This window comes from Papio anubis, chromosome 1, assembly GCF_008728515.1.
Source record: "Papio anubis isolate 15944 chromosome 1, Panubis1.0, whole genome shotgun sequence".
NCBI lineage: Eukaryota > Metazoa > Chordata > Mammalia > Primates > Cercopithecidae > Papio > Papio anubis.
Genome location: NC_044976.1, coordinates 26,481,574 through 26,504,259, shown reverse-complemented (window position 1 = coordinate 26,504,259; position 22,686 = coordinate 26,481,574). Strand labels below are relative to the sequence as shown.

Below are 22,686 nucleotides of genomic sequence, written 5' to 3'. Positions count from 1 at the left end.
CTGCCCAACCCAGGCTCAAGGTCTCAGGGAGCTTCCACGTCCACCCCCACAGCTCTGTTCCCATGGGGTTTCTGGGCTCAATGCTTCTTGGTCTCCAGGGATGCCCTGCCCAGTCATGCCGCTGACCACAGTGACTCTTCTGAGCTCCTCTCTTCTCCCTCCACTTCATATCCCAGCGGGCATTCTCTTTCCTCCACTCCCTTTCTTTTATTTTCTCTCTCACTCCCATCCAGAGACACACAGACCCAAATGCGCACTGGCACATGCTCGCCGCCTGTGTCTCCTCATCTCGTCTTTTGTCTTGGATCTTCCCTTGTCTTTGTGCCTGAGTCTCCTTGTTCCTCTCATCTCTCCTGGCGTTTACATCTGTCTTTTTCCCTGAGCCTCGCTCCCTCCATCCATTCCTCCGCCCTCTCATTTTTTTTCCCTGACTCCCTCCCCCCTCCTCCCTTTCTCCTTTGATTTTCCTGGTCCCTCATCTCTCCTCTCTCCTCTTCCTCACTCTCATGCTCCCTTTCTCGCTCTCTTGAGTGCATGCACTTGCTTTCTCTCTCTTGCTTTTCCTCTTTCTCACCTCAGCTCCCTGGCCTTGGGCGCTGCCTACAGTCGGCGTCCCTCGCTCTTTACGAGAAGCCTCTGTGCAGTGCCCAGGTCCTGGCGGCCCAGCTTGGAAGTTCCTGTGGCACCCCTTGAGAGGCCCTAGGGCCATAGCATTTCCTCCCAGGGGTGACTTGGTAGTGATACGCTGTTTCCTCACTTCTGCAATTGCCAGACAGCACAGAGGCTGAAGCTGGGGCCAGGACCCAGACAGAGACACACAGTTCCTGCAGCTGAAGCCGCTGCCCCTGCTACAGGTAAGGGGGACTCCTGGCCCCTGCTGGGCAAGGGGGAGGCATAGAAAAATATCCTTAGGAGGCAAACCAAGGTCATGCCCCCAGGCTGCACCTAAGCAGATGGGCGCTTCTATTTTTCTTTTCTTTTCTCTTTTCTTTTCTTTTATTTTCTTTTCACAGGGTCTCTCACTCTGTTGCCCAGGCAAAAGTGCAGTGGCGTGATCACGGCTCGCTGCAGCCTGGACCTGCCAGGCTCAGGTGATCCTCCCACTTCAGCCTCCCGAGTATCTGGGACTACAGGCGTGCTCTACCATGCCTGGCTAATTTTTGTATTTTTTTGTGGAGACAAGGTCTTACCTTGTTGTCCAGACTAGTCTCCAACTCCTGGGCTCAAGCAATCAGCCTGCCTTGGCCTCCCAAAGTGCTGGGATTGTAGGCGTGAGTCACTGTGCTCGGCTGCTTCTGTTTTTAAGGGATTGTTCTGGCACCTTTCTCAGGCCCAGAGTCTCATGTTTAGAAATAACTTCTAGTGTCCAAACATTCCTGGAGAACCCAACACCCAAGTTTGGCTTTTCCGAGGCTGGGACAGTGCTGACCCAGAGACCCCACTGGGAGGTGGTGATGGTGGTGATGGGGGCAGCTTGGATCTCAGGGAGCGAAATGACATCTACTTGACTAGCTGTGTGGTCTTGGCCAAGTTACGCTCCATCTCTGTGCAGTTTTCTAAATTGTCAAATAAGGATAATGCCATCTCCCCCACAGAACTGTCGGGACATACAAAGGATCTACTACAGGGCGGGGTACTTAGGAACTCACTAAATGCTAGGTTTGCGGGGTGGGGAAGGGGGTGCTGAAAATAACCATGTTCTTATACACAGGGCCAAGCCCACAACCAATGGCCCCTATCAGGTCCCAGGTGCTAGGGACAGGGCCCAGGCTGGCACCCGCCGTCCTCCGCTGGCAGGAGGTCCCGACGTGGGGCTGTGTACTCGCTTACTTGTGAAATATGACAGAACCGGCAGGCTCTCTCCCCACACCTCCGGCTGCTCTCCTTTAGCTCTGACTGAATACCCAGCTGTGTTCAGGTGTTTGGGGCGGGGTGTGTGTGTGTGTTGGGGGAGGCGGTAGGGGTGGGAGGTGTGTTGGGGAATGCTAGGGAAGCAAAAGAGACACCACTATCTTTAGGTCCTGACAAACCAGCCAGAGAAAGAGGTCAGCCCCTTAGATGACTGGGTCCTGGGCCTGAAGTGGGCATCCGGGGTTTCGATCTCAGCTCCTGCTGACAAGCTGGGGCATTGAGTCGTTCAGAAGTGGCACTTTCCTCCTTTGCAGATTGCAGGTTAAAATACTGACCTCTGTGGGCCAGGCGTGGTGGCTCACGCCTGTAATCCCAGCACTTTAGGAGGCTGAGGCTGGCAGATCACGAGGTCAAGAGATGGAGACCATCCTGGCCAACATGGTGAAACCCCATCTCTACTAGAAATACAAAAATTAGCTGGGCGTGGTGGCAGGTGCCTATAATCCCAGCTACTCAGGAGGCTGAGGCAGGAGAATTGCTTGAACCTGGGAGGTGGAGGTTGCAGTGAGCTGAGATGGTGCCACTGCACTCCAGGCTGGGTGACAGAGCGAAACTCCGTCTCAAAAAACAAAACAAAACAAAACAAAATACTGACCTGTGAGTTTGAGGGGAGGATGAAGTAAGAGGTGGGGTGGGGAAGTGCTTTGTCAATTGGAAAATGCTGCACAAAGGGGACCGATGCATTCCCTCTAATGCTGACTCTGTGATGCCTGCTGTAAACGCCTTACGGATGAGGAACCTGTTTTGTTCACTGTTGTATCCTTTATCCTTAGCACAGGGTTTGCAACATAGCATATGCTTAGAATATGCACAGGACAGATGAATGACGAAGCGGTTTTTGCAGTTGGAAGGGAATGGATGGTGAACCAGAGGTCCAGTATCTGGTCCCAGCTCTGCCCCCGACACTGTGTTCACCTTGGGAAAATCCCTTCTCATCTCTGGGCCTCAGTTTCCCCATCTGGTCATTGAAGGAGTAAGGAATTCACAGTTTATGTTATCAGTGACAAAATGCGCCTACAGGACTGAGTTTTCTCTGATTGGTGGTGGGAAGCGGGTATGAGGAGAGGTTGGGATCTTGTTGTCCTTTTACAGGGATCCCCGTCCCACCCCAGGCCTATAAAGGAGGCCTTGTTGAAGAGGACGGCATTCTCTTTCCTGGTGGCATCCCCCACTTTCCTGTTCTGATCCCCTAGGTGGGTAGAGGCTTGGGCCTCCGAGGGCAACAGTGGAGCAGGAGCCTGGTAGCACCCCTTGACGGGCCTAGAGGTGTGTGTCTGGGGCAGGAGTGGAGCCAGCTCCCGAAGGGCAAATGCTGGGACCCTGCTGCAGCCCCCTCTCTGACCAGCCCCTCTTGGGTTCTTTGACAACACGATGAGAGCGAGAAGCCTCTGGTGTGTCTTTGTGTGTGAATGTGTGTGCATGTGTGTCTGTGGTTATGTGGGGTGTCTGGCTATGTCTGCGTGTATCTGGAATGATGGGCTGGGAGCATAGCCAGGCTGCATGTGGCCTGCTTCAGCCAGACAGCTCCCCTCCCAGGAGCAGATGGCCCACAAAGCCAGCTGAGAGGCTGATATGCCTCTGTGTGTCTTCAGCCGAGGGGAATCACAGCCAGATTCTGTGTGTGTATTTGTTTGTGTGTTTGTGTGTGAGAGAAAGAAACAGAATATGCAGGGGAGGATCACCACTCAGCCGCCCCTCCCCACTCCCTTGGTTCTGCAGGAGGGGGATCATCAGGGCCTGGGTTTGGTGTTGAGCCCGACTGGCTAACGGGAGAAGCACGTCAAAATCAAATTTGTGCATACCCTGCGCCACCCACCCCGCCCCGCTTTTTTTTTTCTTTTGAGACAAGATCTTGCTCTGTCATGAAGGCTGGAGTGCAGTAGCATGATCACAGCTCACTGCAGCCTCGATCTCCTGGGCTCAAGCAATCCTCCCACCTCAGTCTCTCAAGTAGCTGGTACCATAGGTGCACACCATCTTGCCTGGCTAAGGTTTGTGGTTTTTTTTTTTTTTTTTTTGTAGAGGTAGGGTTTGACATGATGCCCAGGCTGGTCTTGAACTCCTATGCTCAAGCAATCTGCCTGCCTCGGCTTCCCAAAGTGCTGGGACTACAGGTGTGGGCCACCATGCCTGGCCCTCCCCACCCCCCCCTTTTGTTTTTTAAGAGACACAGTCTTGCTCTGTCACCCAGGCTGAAGAGCAGTGGCATGATCATGACTCACTGCAGCCTTGAACTTCTGGTCTCAAGCCATCCTCCTGCTTTAGCTGCCCAAGTAGCCAGGACTACAGGCGCATGCCACCATGACTGGCTAATTTAAAAAACAATTTTTTTTTTTTTTTTTTTTTTTGGAAACGGGATCTTGCTATGTTTCCCAGGCTGGTCTTGAACTTCTGGCCTCAAGCCATCTCCCACCTTGGCTTCCCAAAGTGCTGGGATTACAGGCACGAGCCACTGCACCCAGCCTACATTACCTTTTACAGTTCATAAAGTCCATTTCAATGTATCAAGTGCTTTACTGTTTACCAAAAACTGTCACTACCAATAATCTCACTTCCTTTTTTTTTTTACAACAATGTGTTGAGATAAGCAAGGCACAGACACCGCATTTTGCAGATAAAAACCCAAGGCTCAGAGCTGGAATGAGGCTCACTCAAGTTATGTGGGTGATTGGCACAGCTGAGGCCAGAGCCCACATCCCCTGGTTTCGGTTCCTATGCTTTCTCTCTGGCTAACCTCGATTGCTTCTAGGAGACAATGTGTAGCTGGCTTGGTGCATGGCCAATTCAGTTGCTTCTTTATTCACTTATTCAACAAACATTTTCTGAGGACAGCAGAGAAGGGAGTTCACAGTTACTGAGTAAATTGCTTCACTCTGCTCTCACAATCACCCTGTGAGGAAGGTTTTATTACCATCATTTTGCAGATGAAGAAAGGGAGGCTGGGAGAGCCAAGGATCACATAGCAAGGAAAAGCAGACCCAGGTGCAGACTCAGGTCTGTGTGACTCCAGGGCCTGTGCCCAGCCCTGCTTTTTTCCCTATACGGGGTCCTGGACTGGCCACGAGGACACCAGCAGGACTCAGGAACTCCTAGGCTGGGAAGAAGTCAGCGTGATTCCTGGTATAACAGAGGCATGGCCAGGTGCGGTGGCTCATGCCTGTAATCCAGCACTTTGGGATGTCGAGGTGGGAGGATCACCTGAGGTCAGAGTGCCCGGAGACCAGCCTGGCCATCGAGTGGGTGAAACCCTATCTTCTATTGAAAAAAAATAAAAATTAAAGTCAGGGCGCTGTGGTTTGCTTCGTAATCCCAGGAACTTTGGGAGGCCGAGACGGTGGATCACGAGGTCAGGAGATCGAGACCATCCTGGTTATCACCGTGAAACCCCCTCTCTACTAAAAAATACAAAAAAAAAAAAACTAGCCACAGGTGGCGGGCTTCGTAGTCCTGGAGCTACTCGAGGCTGAGGCAGGAGAATGCGAAATCGAGGTTAAAGTTGGCAGTGAGCTGGAGATCCGCCACAGCACTCCAGCCTGGGTGACAGAGCCAGACCTCGCCTCAAAAAAAAAAAAAAAAAATATGTGTATATATATATATATATATATATAAATTAGCCAGGCATGGTGGCGTGCGCTTGTAATCCCAGCTACTTGGAAGGCTGAGACATGAGGATCGCTTGAATCTGGGAGGCGGAGGTTGCAGTAAGCTGAGATTGCGTCATTGCACTCCAACCTGGGTGACAGAGTGAGACTCAGTCTCAAAAACAACCCACCCACACACAAACAAAAACCAGAGGCATAACAGAGGCATGATGTGCCCAGTGCTGGGGCAGCCCAGAGGAGGTGGTTCCTCCCTCCCTCTTCCTGGCCCTGGCCCTGTCCTGGAAGCAAAATTGGGTAGGGTAACTCAGACAGATACCACCTGGGTATCTGGGAGCCAGGAGGAGAGACCCAGGCCAGACTTGGGGTTTCCTAGGCCAGCTGAGCAGAGGCTGAGTCTCATCAATGTTATATACATATCTGGGGCCAGGGTGAGGTCCCCAGTGAGAAGGAACACTGGGTAACTCTGACTGGCACCCAGATCATCATCATCCCGGGTGCCCTAGACCCTGTCCTTAACCTCTCCCAGACAGGGTGCTCCATTCATCAGCCAATAAATGTGCATGGTCCCTTGCACTGGGAATTGTGGGAGCCTGGCACAGAATTCCCCAGAGGTCAGGATTTCTGCTCCCTTAATTCATCCCTCAAATCCTTCTGCATCTTGGAGAAATGGTATTGAAACCACTCTGTGAGAGGTATCATTAGAGGGTGTGGCCGGCACGGCCAGACCAGGGCACAAATGTCAAGCAACAGAGCATGTCAGAAAAGGAAGTAACTCATGTATTGAGCACCTTCTATATGCCTAGTACTGTAGAGGTTGTCTGTCTTCAACATCAGGGCTACGCTGTGAGGTCTTTTTTTTTTTTTTTTTTGAGATGGAGTCTCGGTCTGTCACCCAGGCTAGAGTGCAGTGGCACAATCTCAGCTCACTGAAACTTCCCCCTCCCGGATTCAAGTGGTTCTCCTGCCTCAGCCTCCCACATAGCTGGGATTACAGATGTGTGCCACCACGCCCAGCCAATTTTTGTATTTTTAGTAGATATGGGGTTTCGTTATGTTGGCCAGGCTGGTCTCAAACTCCTGACCTCAGATGATCTACCTGCCTTGGCCTCCCAGAGTGCTGGGATTACAGGTGTGAGCCACCCCATCTAGCCTAATTTTTATTTTTAAGAGATAGGGTCTTGCTGTGTTGCCCAGGCTGGAGTGCAGTGGTATGATCATAGCTCACTGTAATGGACCCAAGTGATCCGCAGCCTCAGCCTCCATAGTAGCTAGGACTGCAGGCATGTGCCACCACGCCTGGCTAATTTTTTTTTTTTTTTTTTAATTTTGTAGAGACAAAATTTGGTTATGTTGCTCAGACTGGTCTTAAACTCCTGGCCTCAAGCAATCCTCTTACCTCAGCCTCTCAAAGTGCTGGCATTATAGGTGTGAGCCACCTTTCCAGCCTCAATGTTGATGTTATTCCTGTTTTATAGATGAGGAAACCGGGACTGGTCCCAGGGAATCTAAGAGCTGGGATTGGCTAGAGCTGGGGCATGAGGGTTTGGAAATGAAGAGTGAGGGACACTGTGACTGTGTGTGTACGGAGGCTCACCTGTCTATTTAGTCAATATTTCTCATGTGTGTGCTATGTAGGAGGCCCTGTGATGGGTATTGGTGATATGTCAGAAGCCTTGGCCCTGGGGAGTTCACAGTCCAAAAGGAGAGAGAAATCAAGAGCTATGATAATGCAATGTGATGTATTATTATGGGAACTTGAGGTGGAACTTCCAACTCTGTCTGGGGTAAGGAAGTAAGAGGAATGATAGCCAACATTCAATGAGCTCTCACTATAGACCAGACCAGGCATCTTCTTTTTTTTTCTGAGATGGAGTCTTGCTCTGTCGTCCAGCTGGAGTGCAATGGCGTCATCTTGGCTCACTGCAATCTCTGCCTCCTGGGTTCAAGCGATTCCCCTGCCTCGGCCTCCCAAGTAGCTGGGATTACAGGCATGCGCCACCACGCCTGGCTAATTTTTGTATTTTTAGTAGGGATAGGGTTTCACCATGTTGGCTAGGTTGGTCTCGAACTCCTGACCTCAAGTGATCTGCCCGCCTTGGCCTCCCAAAGTGCTGGGATTACAGGCGTGAGCCACTGCGCCCGGCCCTGATAAGGACTTTATATACATTATTTCTTTCTTTCTTTCTTTTTTTTTTTTGAGACAGAGTCTCGCTCTGTGGCCCAGGCTGGAATGCAGTGGCGCAATCTCGGCTCACTGTAAGCTCCACCTCCTGGGTTCACGGCATTCTCCTGCCTCAGTCTCCCGAGTAGCTGGGGCTACAGGCGCCCACCACCATGCCTGGCTAATTTTTTGTATTTTTAGTAGAGATGGGGTTTCGCCATGTTAGCCAGGATGGTCTCGATCTCCTGACCTCGTGATCCGCCTGCCTCGGCCTCCCAAAGTGCTGGGATTACAGGCGTGAGCCACCGCGCCCGGCCATACACGTTATTTCATTGACTCTTCACACCACTCTGGAGAGGTATGTGCCTGGGTATTATCAGCTCCATTTTCAGGAAGGGACCTGAGACTCAGAGGGAGAACAGGCTTGGCTGTGGTCCTGTGGTAGGAAGTGAAAGAGGCAGGATTTGAACCCAGGTTTGTCTGACTCCAGAGTCTGTGCTCTTAACCACTGTTCTCTAAATACTATACATCCTTTATTTTGCTTGATGCTTACAAAAGCCCTATGAAAGAGACGTGTTACTATTTGTATTTTACAAATGAGGCCCAAAGGAGGCAAGCAGTTTTACCAAAGGTTGCACAGCTTTTAAGTCATAAACTGAGTCATATGACTCTAACTTAAAAACACACAACGTACTTTCAAATTTGCCATCTCTTAGGCCCATTAATTTTTTTTTTTTTACGGTGGTGAAAACCATAACATAAATTTACTCTCTTAGCGTGCATTTTAAAAAATTTAAAAATTTATTTTATAGAGATTGGGGTGTTGCTATGTTGTCCAGGCTGGTCTCAAACTCCTGGGCTCAAGTGATCCACTCATTCTGGCCTCCCAAAGTGCTGGAATTACAGGTATGAGCCACGTGCCTGGTCCCTCTTAACATTTTTAAAGTGTATAGTGCAGTCATGCTAACTATGTTCACATTGTTGTATAACAGATCTCTAGAACGTTTTATTTTCTTTTTAAATCCTGTGAGTGCCAATAGAATGTTTTCACCTTGGCTGGGCGCAGTGGCTCACGCTGGTAATCCCAGCACTTTGGGAGGTCAAGGCAGGTGGATCACTTGAGGTCAGGGGTTCGAGACTAGCCTGGCCAACATGGTGAAACCCTGCCTCTACTAAAAATACAAAAATTAGCTGGGCGTGGTGGTGCATACCTGTAATCCCAGTTACTCAGGAGCCTGAGGCAGGAAAATCGCTTGAACCCGGGAGGCGGAGGTTGCGTTGAGCCAGTATCATGCCATAGCACTCCAGCCTGGGTGACAGAGTGAGACTTCATCTCAAAAAAGATTTCATCTTGCATGACTGAAACTCTACATCTGTTGAACATCTCTCTATTTTCCCCTCCCCCAGCCCCTGGTGGCAACCACCATTCTGCTTTTGGTTCTATGCGTTTGATTACTTTAAATGTCTCATATAAGTGGAATCATGTAGTATTTGTCTTCTTGTGGCTGGCTTATTTCACTTAGCAGAAATGTCTTCAAGATTCATCCATGTTGTAACACGTGCCAGAATTTTCTTCTTTTGTAAGGCTGAATAATATTCCATTGTGTGTATATACCACATTTTGCTTATCCATTCATCTGTCCATGGACATGTTAGGTGTTTCCATGCTTGACGATTGTGAATAATGTTGCTGTGAATATGAATGTGCAAATGTCTTTTCAAGATCCTGTTTTCAGCTGGCGCAGTGGTTCACGCCTGTAATCCCAGCACTTTGGGAGGCCAAGGCGGGAGGATCACTTGAGGTCAGGAGTTAGAGACCAGCCTGGCAAACATGGCCAAACCTCATCTCTACTAAACATACAAAAATTAACCAGGCAAGGTGGTGGGTGCCCGTAGTCCCAGCTACTAGGGTGGCTGAGAACCACTTGAACCTGGGAGGCAGAGGTTGCAGTGAACCAAAATCGTGCCACTGCACTCCAGCCTGGGCAACAGAGTGAGGCTCCATCTCAAAAAAAAAAAAAACAACAACAAAAACCTGTTTTCAGTTCTTTTGAATATATAGTGTACCCAGAGTAGAATTGCTGGGTCATATAATCATTCTAATTTTAGTTTTTTGAGGAGCTTCTATATTCTTTTCCATAGTGGCTGCACCATTTTAGAATCCCATCAACACTGTGCAAAGGTTCCCATTTCTCACATCCTTGTTCACACATTTCTGTTTTATTGACAATGGCCATCCCAGTGGGTATGAAGTGATATTGCATTATGGTTTCAATTTGCATTTCTCTGATGATCAGTGATATTGAACCACCTTTTCATGTGTTTGTGGTCACTGGTGTATCTTCTTTGCAGAAATGTCTATTCAAGTTCTTTGCCCATTTTTAAACTGAATTTTGTTGTTGTTGTTGTTACTGAGTTGTAGGAGTTCTGCTTATTAACCCCTTGTCTGATATCTGGTTCCATCCCAAAGGTTGCCTTTTCTCCCATCCACAGGTTGCCTTTCCACTCTGCTAATTGTTTTCCTTTGCTTCATGGAGATTATTTAAAGTTTGCCAAAAATTCGTTTATTTCTGCTTTCGTTGCCCGTGCTTTTGGTGTCATAGCCAAGAAATTATGACCCATTCCAATGTTATGAGGCTTTCTTTGTTTTTGTTTTTTTTGTTTTTGAGACGGAGTCTCGCTCTGCCGCCCAGGCTGGAGTGCAGTGGCGGGATCTCAGCTCACTGCAAGCTCCGCCTCCCGGGTTCACGCCATTCTCCTGCCTCAGCCTCCTGAGTAGCTGGGACTACAGGCGCCCACCACCGCGCCCGGCTAGTTTTTTGTATTTTTTTTTAGTAGAGACGGGGTTTCACCGTGTTAGCCAGGATGGTCTCGATCTCCTGACCCCGTGATCCACCCGTCTCGGCCTCCCAAAGTGCTGGGATTACAGGCTTGAGCCACCGCGCCCGGCCATTTGTTTTTAATTTAAATAATTAATTAATGATTTTTGTTTGTTTGTTTTTTTAGAGACAGAGTCTCCCTCTGTTGCCTAGGCTGGAGTACAGTGGCACGATCATAGCTCACTTCAGCCTTGAGCTCCTGGGCTCAAGGTATCCTCCTGCCTCAGCCTCTGAGTAGCTGGGACTACAGGTGCATGTCATCATGCTCAGCTAATTTTTAAAATTTTGTGTAGAAACAAGATCTTGCTATGTTGCCCAGGCTGGTCCCGAAGTCCTGGCTTCAAGCAATCCTCCTACCTAGGCCTCCTAAAGTTCTGGGATTACAGGCATGAACCATGGTACCTGGCCTGTTGTGAACCTTTTTTTTTTTTTTTTTTTTTTGAGATGGAATCTTACTCTGTTTCCCAGGCTGGAGTGCAATGGCACGAGCTTGGGCTCACTGCAACCTCTGCTCTGCCTCCCGGGTTCAAGTGATTCTCATGCCTCAACCTCCTGAGTAGCTGGGATTACAGGCACCTGCCATCATGCCTGGCTAATTTTGGTATTTTTGTAGAGATGGGATTTCACCATGTTGGTCAGGCTGGTCTTGAACTCCTGACTTCAGGTGATCTGCCCACCTTAGCCTCCCAAAGTGCTGGGATTACAGGTGTAAGCCACTGTGCACAGCTGTGTAGCTTTTATCCTATGTTGTCTTTGAGGAGTTTTATAGTTTCAGGTCTTATGTTTAGGTCTTTAATCCATTTTGAGTTAATTTTTGTATGATACATGGTGTAACATAAGAGCCCATCTTTATTCTTCTGCATGTGGATATCCATCTTTCCCAGCACCTTTAGTTGAAGGGACTATCCTTTCCCCATTGTGTAGTCGTGGTCCTCTTGTCAAAGATTATTTGACTATGTGAGGGTTTATTTTGGGTCTCTCTGTTCTGTCCCATTGATCTACGTGTCTGTCTTTATGCCAGTCCAAACCATTTTGATTACTGTAGCTTTGTAATATGTTTTGAAATCAGGAGTTGTCTTTCAGTTTTGTTCTTCTTTCTCAAGATTGTTTGGACTACTTGGTGTCCTTTGAGGTTTCATATGAATTTTACAATTTTAAAAAAATTTCTGTAAAAATTACATTGGGAGTTTGATAGAATGGCATTGAATCTGTAGATCACATTGGGTGGTATGGACATTTTAATAATATTAAGTCCTCCAATCCATGAACTTGGTATGTCTTTCCACTTATTTGTGTCATCTTCATTTCTTTCAACAATTTTTTTTTTTTTTTTTTGAGATGGAGTCTTGCTCTGTTGCCCAGGTTGGAGTACAGTGGCGCGATCTCGTCTCACTGCAAGCTTCGCTTCCCAGGTTCATGCCATTCTCCTGCCTCAGCCTCCCGAGTAGCTGGGACTACAGGCGCCTGCCACCACGCCTGGCTAATTTTTTTGTATTTTTAGTAGAGACAGGGTTTCACCATGTTAGCCAGGATGGTCTCAATCTCCTGACCATGTGATCTGCCCATCTTGGCCTCCCAAAGTGCTGGGATTATAGGCGTGAGCCACCGTGCCCAACCTTCAGCAATGTTTTGTAGTTTTCAATGTACAAGTCTTTTGCCTCCTTGGTTAAGTTTCTTTCTTTCTTTTTTTTTTTTTTTTTTTTTTGAGACAGAGTCTTGCTGTATCGCCCAGGCTGGAGTGCAGTGGCATGATCTTGGCTCACTCACCGCCTCCCGGTTCAAGTGATTCTCCTGGCTCAGCCTTCTGAGTAGCTGGGACTACAGGCACACGCCACCATGGCCAGCTAATTTTTGTATTTTTAGTAGAGGTGGGGTTTCACCATGTTGGCCAGGCTGGTCTCAAATTCCTGAGCTCAAGTGATCTGCCTGCCTTGGCCTCCCAGGGTGCTGGGATTATAGGCATGAGCCATTGTGCTCAGCTGGTTAAGTTTATTTCTAAGTATTTTATTTTTTTGAATACTGTTGTAAATGAGATTGTTTTCTTAATATTCTTTTCTCTTAGTCCCATATAAAAATCTTCATTTTACAAATGAGGAAACAGAGAGTCAGAGTCACAGGATGAGTTTAGTGGTTGAACCAGGATCTGACCCAGCTCTCGCCCTACCAGGTGGGAGTCAGATGGATACAGAGCAGGTCATGCCATCCCTTTGTCCCATTCGTTTCCCAGCTTTGAGGAGCAAAGGTAAAAGCAGGGACTCAGGTCAAAGGCATCTCTTCCTGGGACCTCACAGCATCTGGAGCTCCCATTCTCAGGTTGTAGGACAGGCCTGTGAGTGGACAGGTTGGCTGAGGAACAGTTTGCTTCCAGCAGGGGCCACAGCTTGTTCTAGGAGAGTCACGATGGACCTTGGAGTTCAGAATCCCAAGTCTGCCACTTCCCCGCTGGGTGACTGTGGACAAATCTGTTTTCTTCTCTAGTCTCACTTTTTACCCCTGGAAAATTGGGTATCTTGTAAAACCAGCCTCAAGAAGATGATCTGAGGAGGAAATATGATCATAGGCAAGATGTACTGTACACCAGTAAATGGTGCCCAGTGCCTTGAAATTAGGGAGGCTCCAGCCTCATGCTCCCCATAGAGCAAGGAATACTTGGATCCAAGAGAGTGTGCCCACTTGGAATGTGGTTTTCCCCCGCCTTGACCACTTCTAGTCCTTGCCCTGTTGGTGAATGCACCCTCAGGCCTGCCGGGCTGCAAGGAACTGCTGGTGCAGGAGCTATGGATGAACTTGGATGTATCTTATTTATAGCTTATAAATATTTAGAATTTTGTACTTTTGACCTCAACTGGCCCCACAAATGTTAGGGACTAGCATGACTGGTGAACCCAACTTCCCAACCCACAATCTGGCCTGGGGAATCAACCAGCACATACCTCCTTCCGTCCATCTCCTGATGGTCCCTCCTCTCTGGCTGTCCAGCTGTGGATGAGAATCCCTTCTCCAGGTTCCCTAGGGACTGGGAATGCTTCCAGCAGGGATGGGGGCCGAATGCTGCGCAGGGAAAAGGGTGGGAGATCCAGACAGCAGAATTCTTCTGTCTCCATGAATATTTATGGCCTCTCTACCCCACCCCCGGCTGAGGGCCGTGCCTGGGCCAGCTGCCCAGCCTTGATCCATCAGGAAACTATGCCCATGTGTTAAACTGAGTGGTCCGAGCCTCTTTCTTTTTTTCTTTCCAAATGTTCATCCCCTTCCTGAGCTGTTGAAAGCTTTGTTGGCATTAGCTGGAGGCTCTATCTGGAGCTGGCAGGAAAGTCAGTGTGTAGGTCAAAGCCCCTAGGTCAGTGGTGGCCCACAGTCCCCTCCCCTGGCTCCAAGCAGCTGGGCCAGTGGGGAGAGGGAGGCTTGGTCATTTGTGGCTCAGGTCCTGTTTCAGCTATTTTGCATACTTATCTTTGAAACCATTGTTAGGATTGTAAGATTTTGCAAATGAAGACATTGAAGCTTAGAGAGGTGAGGTCACTTGCCCCAGGTCGTACAGCAAGTAAATGGTAAGCCAGGTATGAACCTATAGACCTTTCTGACTCCAGAGACCTTGTTCTCCCTAACCCACTCTACCCTAGTACAGCTCCCCCGGGGAGACAGTGCACATTTCCTTTGTGCCGGGGATTTCGGAGCCATCATCAGGGCACGGTCACTCATGGACTGATTCCTTGGTGCCCGACACTGGGATTAAAGAGATGAAAAAGATCTAGTCCCTGCCCTCAAGAAGTGCCCGATCTGACAAGGAAACAGCCACAGAAATTAACACCTAAAATATATTGTGTCAGGTGCTAGACTGAGGAATGTGCCCAGTGCATGGGGACCCAGAGAAGAAAGCAACTCATTTTGCCTGTGGCAATCGGGGAAGGCATCCCAGAGGAAGCACTCTTTTAGATTAGGTCTTAAAGGTGAGTAAGTTTTTTCTAGGTAAAGCAACAGGCAAAAGTGCGTCGCGGCATGTGGAAAGGCGAAGAGATTTGAGGAAAAATGGAGTTTTTAGGGAAGCGGTGGGAAATTCAGTGCAGCAAGAGTAGAAAATGAGTAGCGGAGAATGGTGGAAAATGAGGTGGGAAAGGAGCCTGGACTTGACGCTGGGCCAGGGGAGCCATGGAAGATGTTAGCCCAGGCAAGCATGTGGCTGGTAGTTATTGGGGTACAACATGTCTCAGATTTCAGTGCATGCATGAATCACCTGGGAATCTTATTAACATACAGAGTCTTATTTTTGGAGACAAAGTCTCGCTCTGTTGCCCAGGCTGGAGTGCAGTGTTGTGATCTTGGCTCACTGCAACCTCTGTCTCCTGGGTTCAAGCAATTATTCTCCTGCTTCAGCCTCCAGAGCAGCTGGGATTACAGGCGCCCATCACCATGCCTGGCTAATTTTTGTATTTTTAGTAGAGAGGGGGTTTCATTGTGTTGGTCAGGCTGGTCTCGAACTCCTGACCTCAAGTGATCCGACTGCCTCAGCCTCCCAAACTGCTGGGATGACAGGCATGAGCCACGACACCCGGCCAACATACAGATTCTGATACAGGAGATCTGGGGAGGGGCCCAAGATTCTTGATTTCTAACAAGCTTGCAGATGGTGCCAATGCTGCTGGTCCAAGGACCACAGTTTGAGTCCTAAGTTTGTAGAGGACTCACTCTGCCTTGTGTGGCAGCTGCTCTGTCTGGGGAGCAGGCAATCCTGTTGGTTGCTGGGTGTTTGTTCACCTGACAAATGTTTACCAAGCTTTTGCCCCAGCCAAGCTCCCTGAGTACAGGGGACGGGGAGAGGAATTGGAAATGCCACTTTCTGGTCCATGCCACCACCATCTCTGACCTCCAAAATGCTCTTGCTGTTTCCATACTTGCTCCCTACCATCTATTCTCTACCTGACAGCTAGAGCAAGTCTGATCATGTTACTTGCTTGCTTAACGACACTGAAGCAGCTCTCCGAGGCTCGTAGAATAAAATCCTAACTCCTTACCGTGGCTCAGGAGCGATCTGGAGCCTGGTGTCCTCTGCTCACATCCCACTCTTCCCATTTCTCACTCCCCTAGGGCCACACCAACCTTTCAGTTTCTTGTTCCTACTTCAGAACATGATGAAATTATTCCCATTACAGGCCCTTTGCACATGATACTCTCTGGCCGGAATAATCCAGATCTTCCCCTTACTTGTTCCTTTTTTCTTTTTTAGAGTTCAGCCAGGGGGAGACACAGATTTTATAGGTTACTAAAGCTTATACAATTAGAAGGGCCCCCCTTTGGAGATACCAAATTACTAATATACACTTAGATACAGGGCCTAGGAGAGGGCCTTAAAGCTTAAGCTTCATTGACTTCATGGTAAAACTGTCTCTGGTTTTGTTTATATGTCACCTCCTCCAAGAAGCCTTCCCTGGTCATTCTACTTAAAACAGGCACCAGCTGGGTGCAGTGGCTCATGCCTGTAATCCTAGCACTTTGGGAGGCTGAGGCAGCAGGATTGCTTGAGCTCAGGAGTTCAAGACCAGCCTGGGCAATAGAGTGAGACCTTGTCTCTATTTATTAAAAAATAAAAATTAAAAAAAAAAAGCCATCTACCCTATCTTCATGTTACTGTTTTTATTTCCTTTACTAAATTCATCACAATTTGAAATTATCTTATTTGTTGCTCCACTTATTTTTGACTGTTTCCCCACCTAGAATGTAAGTTCTTTGAGAGCAGGAACTTCGTTTTGTTTCTGCAGTCTCCCCAGCATAGGGTCCAACACCCAGAAGGATGTCAGTAACTGTGAGGTAAATGAATGGACATTGTCCCTGCCTCTGGATGGCAGAGAGGACACACAGAGGCCATGTCAGTGGAATAAAGAGCCATGAGCTACGGAAGTCCAAAGAATGGGCACTTAACCAGACCAGGGGCGGAGCCGGGTGTGCAGCAGGCCAGGAGGCTTAGAAAGAGCTACTTGGAGGAAATGAGGTCTGAGCAATCTTAAAGAATGTTCTAGTAAACATCCAGGCAATGATAAGGAAGGAAGGATTTCTTGGCAGAGGAAACAGCATGAATAAAGTAATGAAAGTACAAGCTCTCAGGCCCAGAGGAGAATCAGCTGGTTACATTTTGGGTGATTTCAAGGGTTCTACTCATGCAAAGATACAGCAATAGGCACTAAGTTTGGGTTGGGGCCAAGGGAGTGGGAGTCACATGGGGACCAGGAGCCTGGGACTGAACAGAAGGCAGCAGAAATAGGAAAAGCCAGGATGACAGGTACTGGCGGCACCAAGGGCAATGGCTTTGAGTCAAGCAGGGGCTCCACCAGGACTCCCCTCACTGATTCTGGTCCTATACCTGGAAGGAGGAGGCCAACTCTTGCTGGGCCTCCTGTGGGGGCTGTGTGGACTGGGGAGGCTCTGAAGTCAGATAGACCCGAGTATACAATCTTGACGGTTGGGTTCCTGGGAAGCCAACTTTGAAATAGTGATTAGCATGCAGGCACAATTTTCCTGGAATATTTTATTCTCGTGTGTTGGTGGGGGAGGGGGAGGTGGGGGCGAGTGTAGAGATGAGGTCTTGCTATGTTGCCCAGGCTGGTCTTGAATTCCTGACCCATCCTCCTTCCTCAGTTTCCCCAATCTGCTGGTATTACAGGCATGAGCCACAACACCTGGTCTTCCTGGAATTTTTATTTTTATTTTTTTAGATGAAGACTTGCTCTGTTGCCCGGGTTGCAGTGCACATCTAATAGCTAAAGAATTTGACAATATAACCACCGTATCATTATCCTACCCAGATAAATAAACATTATTTTTTTTAATACTATCTGTGTTTGAGTTTTCCCAAATGTCTTTTTTTTAAATTCTTTTTGTGTGTGTGTGACAGGGTCTTGAGGCTCTGTTGCCCAGGCTGGAGTGGAGCGGCATAATCGCAGCTCACTGCAGCCTTGAACTCCTGGGCTCAAGCAATCCTTCTGCCTCAGCTTCCTGAGTAAGTGGGACTAGGGGTGTGCACCACACCCAGCTAATTTAAAAAAATTTTTAGTAGTGATGGGGTCTTGCTATATTGCCCAGGCTGATCCCAAACTCCTGAACTCAAGCAATTATCCTGCCTTGGCCTCCCCAAAGTGCCAGGAACTCAGGCATGAGCCACCACAGCTGGCCCAATTGTCTAGAAAATATTTTTTGCAGTTGGTTTATTTGAATCAGGATCCAAACAAGGTCTGCACACAGCATTTTGTTGCTCAATCAAATTTCTTTCTTTCTTTCTTTTTTTAGTTTCGTTCTTGTTGCCCAGGCTGGAGTGCAGTGGTGCTATCTCGGCTCACTGCAACCTCTACCTCCCTGGTTCCAGCGATTCTCCTGCCTCAGCCTCCCCAGTAGCTGGGATTATAGGCGCCCCACGAATTTTTGTATTTTTAGTAGAGATGGGATTTCACCATGTTGGCCAGGCTGGTCTGGAACTCCTGACCTAAAGTGATCCTCCCGCCTCGGCCTCCCAAAGTGCTGGGATTACAGGTGTGAGCCACTGTGCCTGGCTCGATCGAACTTCTTGAATGAGGATTTGACATTCCCCTTTCTCTCCTATCACTCACTCCTCAACCCATGCCTGGGCAACTGTTCTCCCTCTGATCACATGATCTGCTCACATGAGATTGATTTCCATGTTGCCACATCCAGTGTTTGCTTTTCTGTCTGCATTGTCATTCATCTCCCTGTGACTTTTCACACTGTTGCCCAGGTCTTCCCAAGCTCTTGCAACTTTCTTCCCTTAGGCCTCCAGCATGGAACCCTACCTGTCTCTGACTGCCCTGTCTCTGCCTCCTTCACAGGTTTGTCCTCCTCTGACTTCTTCCTTGATGTTGGGTTCTTTAGGGTTTAACCCTGGTCCTCGTGGGTGTTTCACAGGCACCTCAAATGGGATATGTCCTCATATGAATTCATCCTCCCTGCCCTCATGCTGTTCCTCCTCATCAGTGTCTTCTCCATGAAGACAGACGCCACCACATCCTCAATCATCTGGCCCAGAAACCTGGCAGTTCTCTTTGATTCCTCCCTTACTTTCAACCAATATCCCATCCATTACCAAGTTCTGTCCATCTGATTTCCCAAATAACTCTCACAACCATCGTTTCCCTCCATCAGCTCTGCCCTGGTGCAATCCTCTTGAGGCCCTCCAGATGATTGCCCATGTCTCTTTGCTGTCTCCCTGACTCTGGTCTGATCACCTCCAGTTCATTCTGTGCACAGTGATCAAAGCCGTCTTCCCCAAATCCAATCTTGTCCCTTCCAAGCTCAAGATCCTTTAACAGCTCCCATTGTCTGCAGAATAAAGTCCAGACTCCTTAGACTGACCTCCAGGACCCATCTTGAGTTGACTGATGCTTTTTTTTTTTTTTTTTTTTGAGATGGAGTCTCACTCTGTTGCCCAGGCTGGAGTGCAGTGGCATGATCTTGGCTCACTGCAACTTCCACCTACTGGGTTCAAGCGATTCTCCTGCCTCAGCCTCCCGAGTAGCTGGAATTACAGACACATGCCACCACGCCCGACTACTTCTTGTATTTTTAGTAGAGACAGGGTTTCACCATGTTGGTCAGGCTGGTCTTGAACTCCTGACCCGATGATCCGCCTGCTTTGGCCTCCCAAAGGGCGAGATTATAGGCGTAAGCCACCGCACCTGGCCCTGATGCTTATTTTTTAAGCCTTGTCTCTTCTCAACTCCTTAAAGTTTTGGCCAAACCAAATGTCTCACATTCCTTTAGAACAAGGGCCTTTGCCTATTCTTCTAGGCCTCTGCCCTGCAGTCCCCTGTGCCTGCTATTCCTCTCTCCTTGCAATATCAAGTTAACTCCTTCAGCATAGGCAGGAGGTCTCTCCTCACCCTCAAGTCTAGGCTAGAGGCAGCTTCTCTGAAACCCCATTACACCTGATACGTCCATCATCATAGCACTGCCTGCTTATCTACTTCTGAATCTCTCTCTTGCAAAATGGCTTGTGAGCCGCTCAAGGGCTGGGTCTGTTCTCTGAGGCCTTAGTGCACTGCTCAGCTCCTGGAGCTGTGAGTGCTTGTCCGATGAATACATGAATGAGCAACTGAATGAGTGAACTGGGCTAGTCTGTGTGTGTGTTCTGTTCACATGGTGAGAAGGTGTTTTTAAAAAATCAAAATTGCTGGGCACGGTGGATCACGCCTGTAATCTCAGCACTTTGGGAGGCTGAGCTGGGTGGATCACAAGGTCAGGAGATCAAGACCATCTTGGCTAACGTGGTGAAACCCTGTCTCTACTAAAAATACAAAAAAGTTAGCCGAGCATTGTGGCAGGCACCTGTAGTCCCAGCCACTCGGGAGGCTGAGGCAGGAGAATGGCGTGAACCCAGGAGGCGGAGCTTGCAGTGAGTTGAGATCATGCCACTGCACTCTAGCCTGGGCGACAGAGCGAGACTCCATCTCAAACAAAACAAAACAAAATCAAAATTAATGCAAAAAAAATTATGATAAACAAAGTACCAAAATGTTAGATGAAGACAGTATCATAATAGTGCCAGGCAGAGTTATGTTAGAGCCTGAGGCAAGAGGAAGAATCAGTAATACTCCTTTTGATTAAAAAAAATATTGCATTAAAATATTATTCATTGGCGGCCAGGCACAGTGGCTCACACCTGTAATCCCAGCACTGTAGGAGGCCGAGGCGGGCAGATCACTTGAGGTCCGGAGTTCGAGACCAGCCTGGCCAACTAAAATTACAAAAATTAGCTGGCCGTGGTAGGCATGCCTCATCTCTACCAAAAAATACAAAAATTAGCCGGTGCGGTAGCGTGTGCCTGTAATCCCAGCTACTTGGGAGGCTGAGGTAGGAGGTTGGCTTGAGCCTGGGAGGTGGAGGTTGCGGTAAGCCGAGATTGCACTGCTGCACTTCAGTCTGGGTGACAGAGCCAAGCCCTGTCTCAAAAATAAATAAACAAAATAAAATATTATTTGTCTTAATTGCTGAGGTTTGGTGTCTCCTTAAATTTGGCACCCAGTGAGTGCCTCACATGTTTCGCTCTAGTCCTGGCTCTGGCGGAAAGGCTTTCTCAACAGGCGTAGGCAGGCAGGGTGCAGGGCTTAGAATGTCCTGGGTTGAGTCCTCTGGCTGGAGAGTTTCTGGAAAGCCCAAACCCAAAAGAGGAAGGCATTTCGTGTTGGGCAAGGGGGTAGGGGTGGCAGGGAGCTATGGACCTGACTTCCCCAAAGACCCAGAGTAAGCACCACGCCCTGCCCAGCTGCTGTGCTGCCCCCAGCCACCACACAGGGCAATATGCCTCCATGCCCTGGAAACAGGACCCCCAAGGCAAGAAGGTATAGCCAGTGTAGCCTGAGAGAGAAACAAGGCCGGTCCTGGATGAACTGGGCATCTTGGGTTCAAAGGAAGCGCAGGGGTGCTGAGACTGTGGAGCAGCAGTATTCAAATCTTCTGGTCTCAGGGTCCCTTTATTTCCTTAAAGATTGTTGAGGGTGCCAAAAAGCTTTTGTTTACATAAGCTATCTCCAGCAATATTTGTTGTATTAAAAATGAAAACTTAGATATTCTAAAAATCTTCATTTTTAAACAAAAACACCCAATAATAAACTCCTTCCATGTTAACATAAATAGCACATTCTTGTAAAAATAACTAGATTTTCTAAAACATAAACAATTTAGGGAGAGAAGTGGATTGATTTACATTTTTTACACATCTCTTTAATGTTGGGCTAAATAGAAGACAGTTGGATTCTCATATCTGCTTTTGCACTTAGGCTGCTGTGATATGTTGTTTGGGTTGAAGACAATTTGCCTTCACACAGATATGTACTTATAAAGGGAGGGATCTTTTAGTGGCTTTTTCAGATAATTGGTGATACTCTTCTTCTTCTTCTTTTTTTCTTTTTTTCTTTTTTTTTGAGTTTTGCTCTCGTTGCCCAGGCTGCTGGAATGCAATGGCATGATCTCGGCTCACTGCAACCTCCGCCTACTGGGTTCAAGCGATTCTCCTGCCTTAGCCTCCCGAATAGCTGGGATTATAGGTGCCCACCACCACAGGGCCCGGCTAATTTTTTGTATTTTTAGTAGAGGTGGGGTTTTACCATGTTGTCCAGGTTGGTCTCGAACTCCTGACCTCAGGTGATCCACCCGTCTTGGCCTCTCAAAGTGCTGGGATTACAGGCATGAGCCACCACGCCTGGCCGATCGATACTCCTTTGATATGATATCAAAGCCCCGCATATAGTAGTTTCTTAAAGGTTCACTGTAATGTAGAACGTAAATCATATCAGTGGACTTTTTCATTGTTTTACTTTTTGAGACAGGGTCTTGCTGTGTTGCCCAGGTTGGAGTGCAGTGGTGAAATCACGGCTCTCTGCAGCCTTGACCTTCCAGGCTCAATTGATCCTTCCACCTCAGCCTCCTGAGTAGCTGGGACTACAGGAGTGCACCACCACGCCTGGCTAATTTAAATTTTTTCTTTTGTAGAGAGGGGATTTTGCCATGTTGACCAGGCTGGTCTCAAACTCCTGGGCTCCAGCAATCTGCCTGCCTTGGCCTCCCAGAGTGTTGAGATTACAACCGTGAGCCACCGTGAGTGGCTGAAAGCTCAAATTTTATCATCGGCAACAAATCTCATCATTTGTTTCCCTTGAAGCAACAGGTTCTCTTCACTCATATTTAAGGAAATGTCTGCCAGATACCCAAGTCTGAAAAACCATAGTTTGTCAGTCAGTCTTTTTTTTTTTTTCTTCTTCCCTGAGACAGAGTCTTGCTCACACAGGCTGGAGTGCAGTGGCGCGATCTCGGCTCACTGCAACCTCTGCCTCCTGGGTTTAAGCAATTCTCCTGCCTCAGCCTCCCGAGTAGCTGGGATTAGAGGCGTGCACCACCACGCCCAGCTAATTTTTTTGTGTGTGTTTTTAGTAGAGGTGGGATTTCACCATGTTGGCCAGGCTGGTCTCGAACTCCTTACCTCATGATCTGCCCCTCTCAACCTCCCAAAGTGCTGGGATTACAGGTGTCACTGCACCCAGCTTTTTTTTTTTTTTTTTTTTGAGACGATGGGAGCTTTGCTCTGTTGCCCAGGCTGGAGTGCAGTGGCGCAATCTCGGTTCACTGCAACCTCTGC

The 22,686-nt window shown here is 48.3% G+C and overlaps 1 protein-coding gene and 1 long non-coding RNA gene across 2 annotated transcripts in view; one reads left to right on the top strand and one right to left on the bottom strand.

Annotated features, from left to right (window-relative positions):
* The first annotated feature begins 263 nt into the window (after window positions 1-263).
* Window positions 264-22,686, top strand: part of PTAFR (platelet activating factor receptor) — a 33,376-nt gene continuing 10,953 nt past the window's right edge. Inside the window, exon 1 of the mRNA XM_021938345.2 lies at window positions 264-854. The gene's annotated coding sequence lies outside the window, so the exon portion shown is untranslated. The remainder of the gene's footprint in view (window positions 855-22,686) is intronic.
* Window positions 12,659-13,642, bottom strand: LOC110743250. Its single transcript, XR_002522002.2, has 2 exons — window positions 13,487-13,642; window positions 12,659-13,090 (listed from the first exon to the last, which is right to left on the bottom strand). It is a non-coding gene; the product is annotated as an uncharacterized LOC110743250 (long non-coding RNA).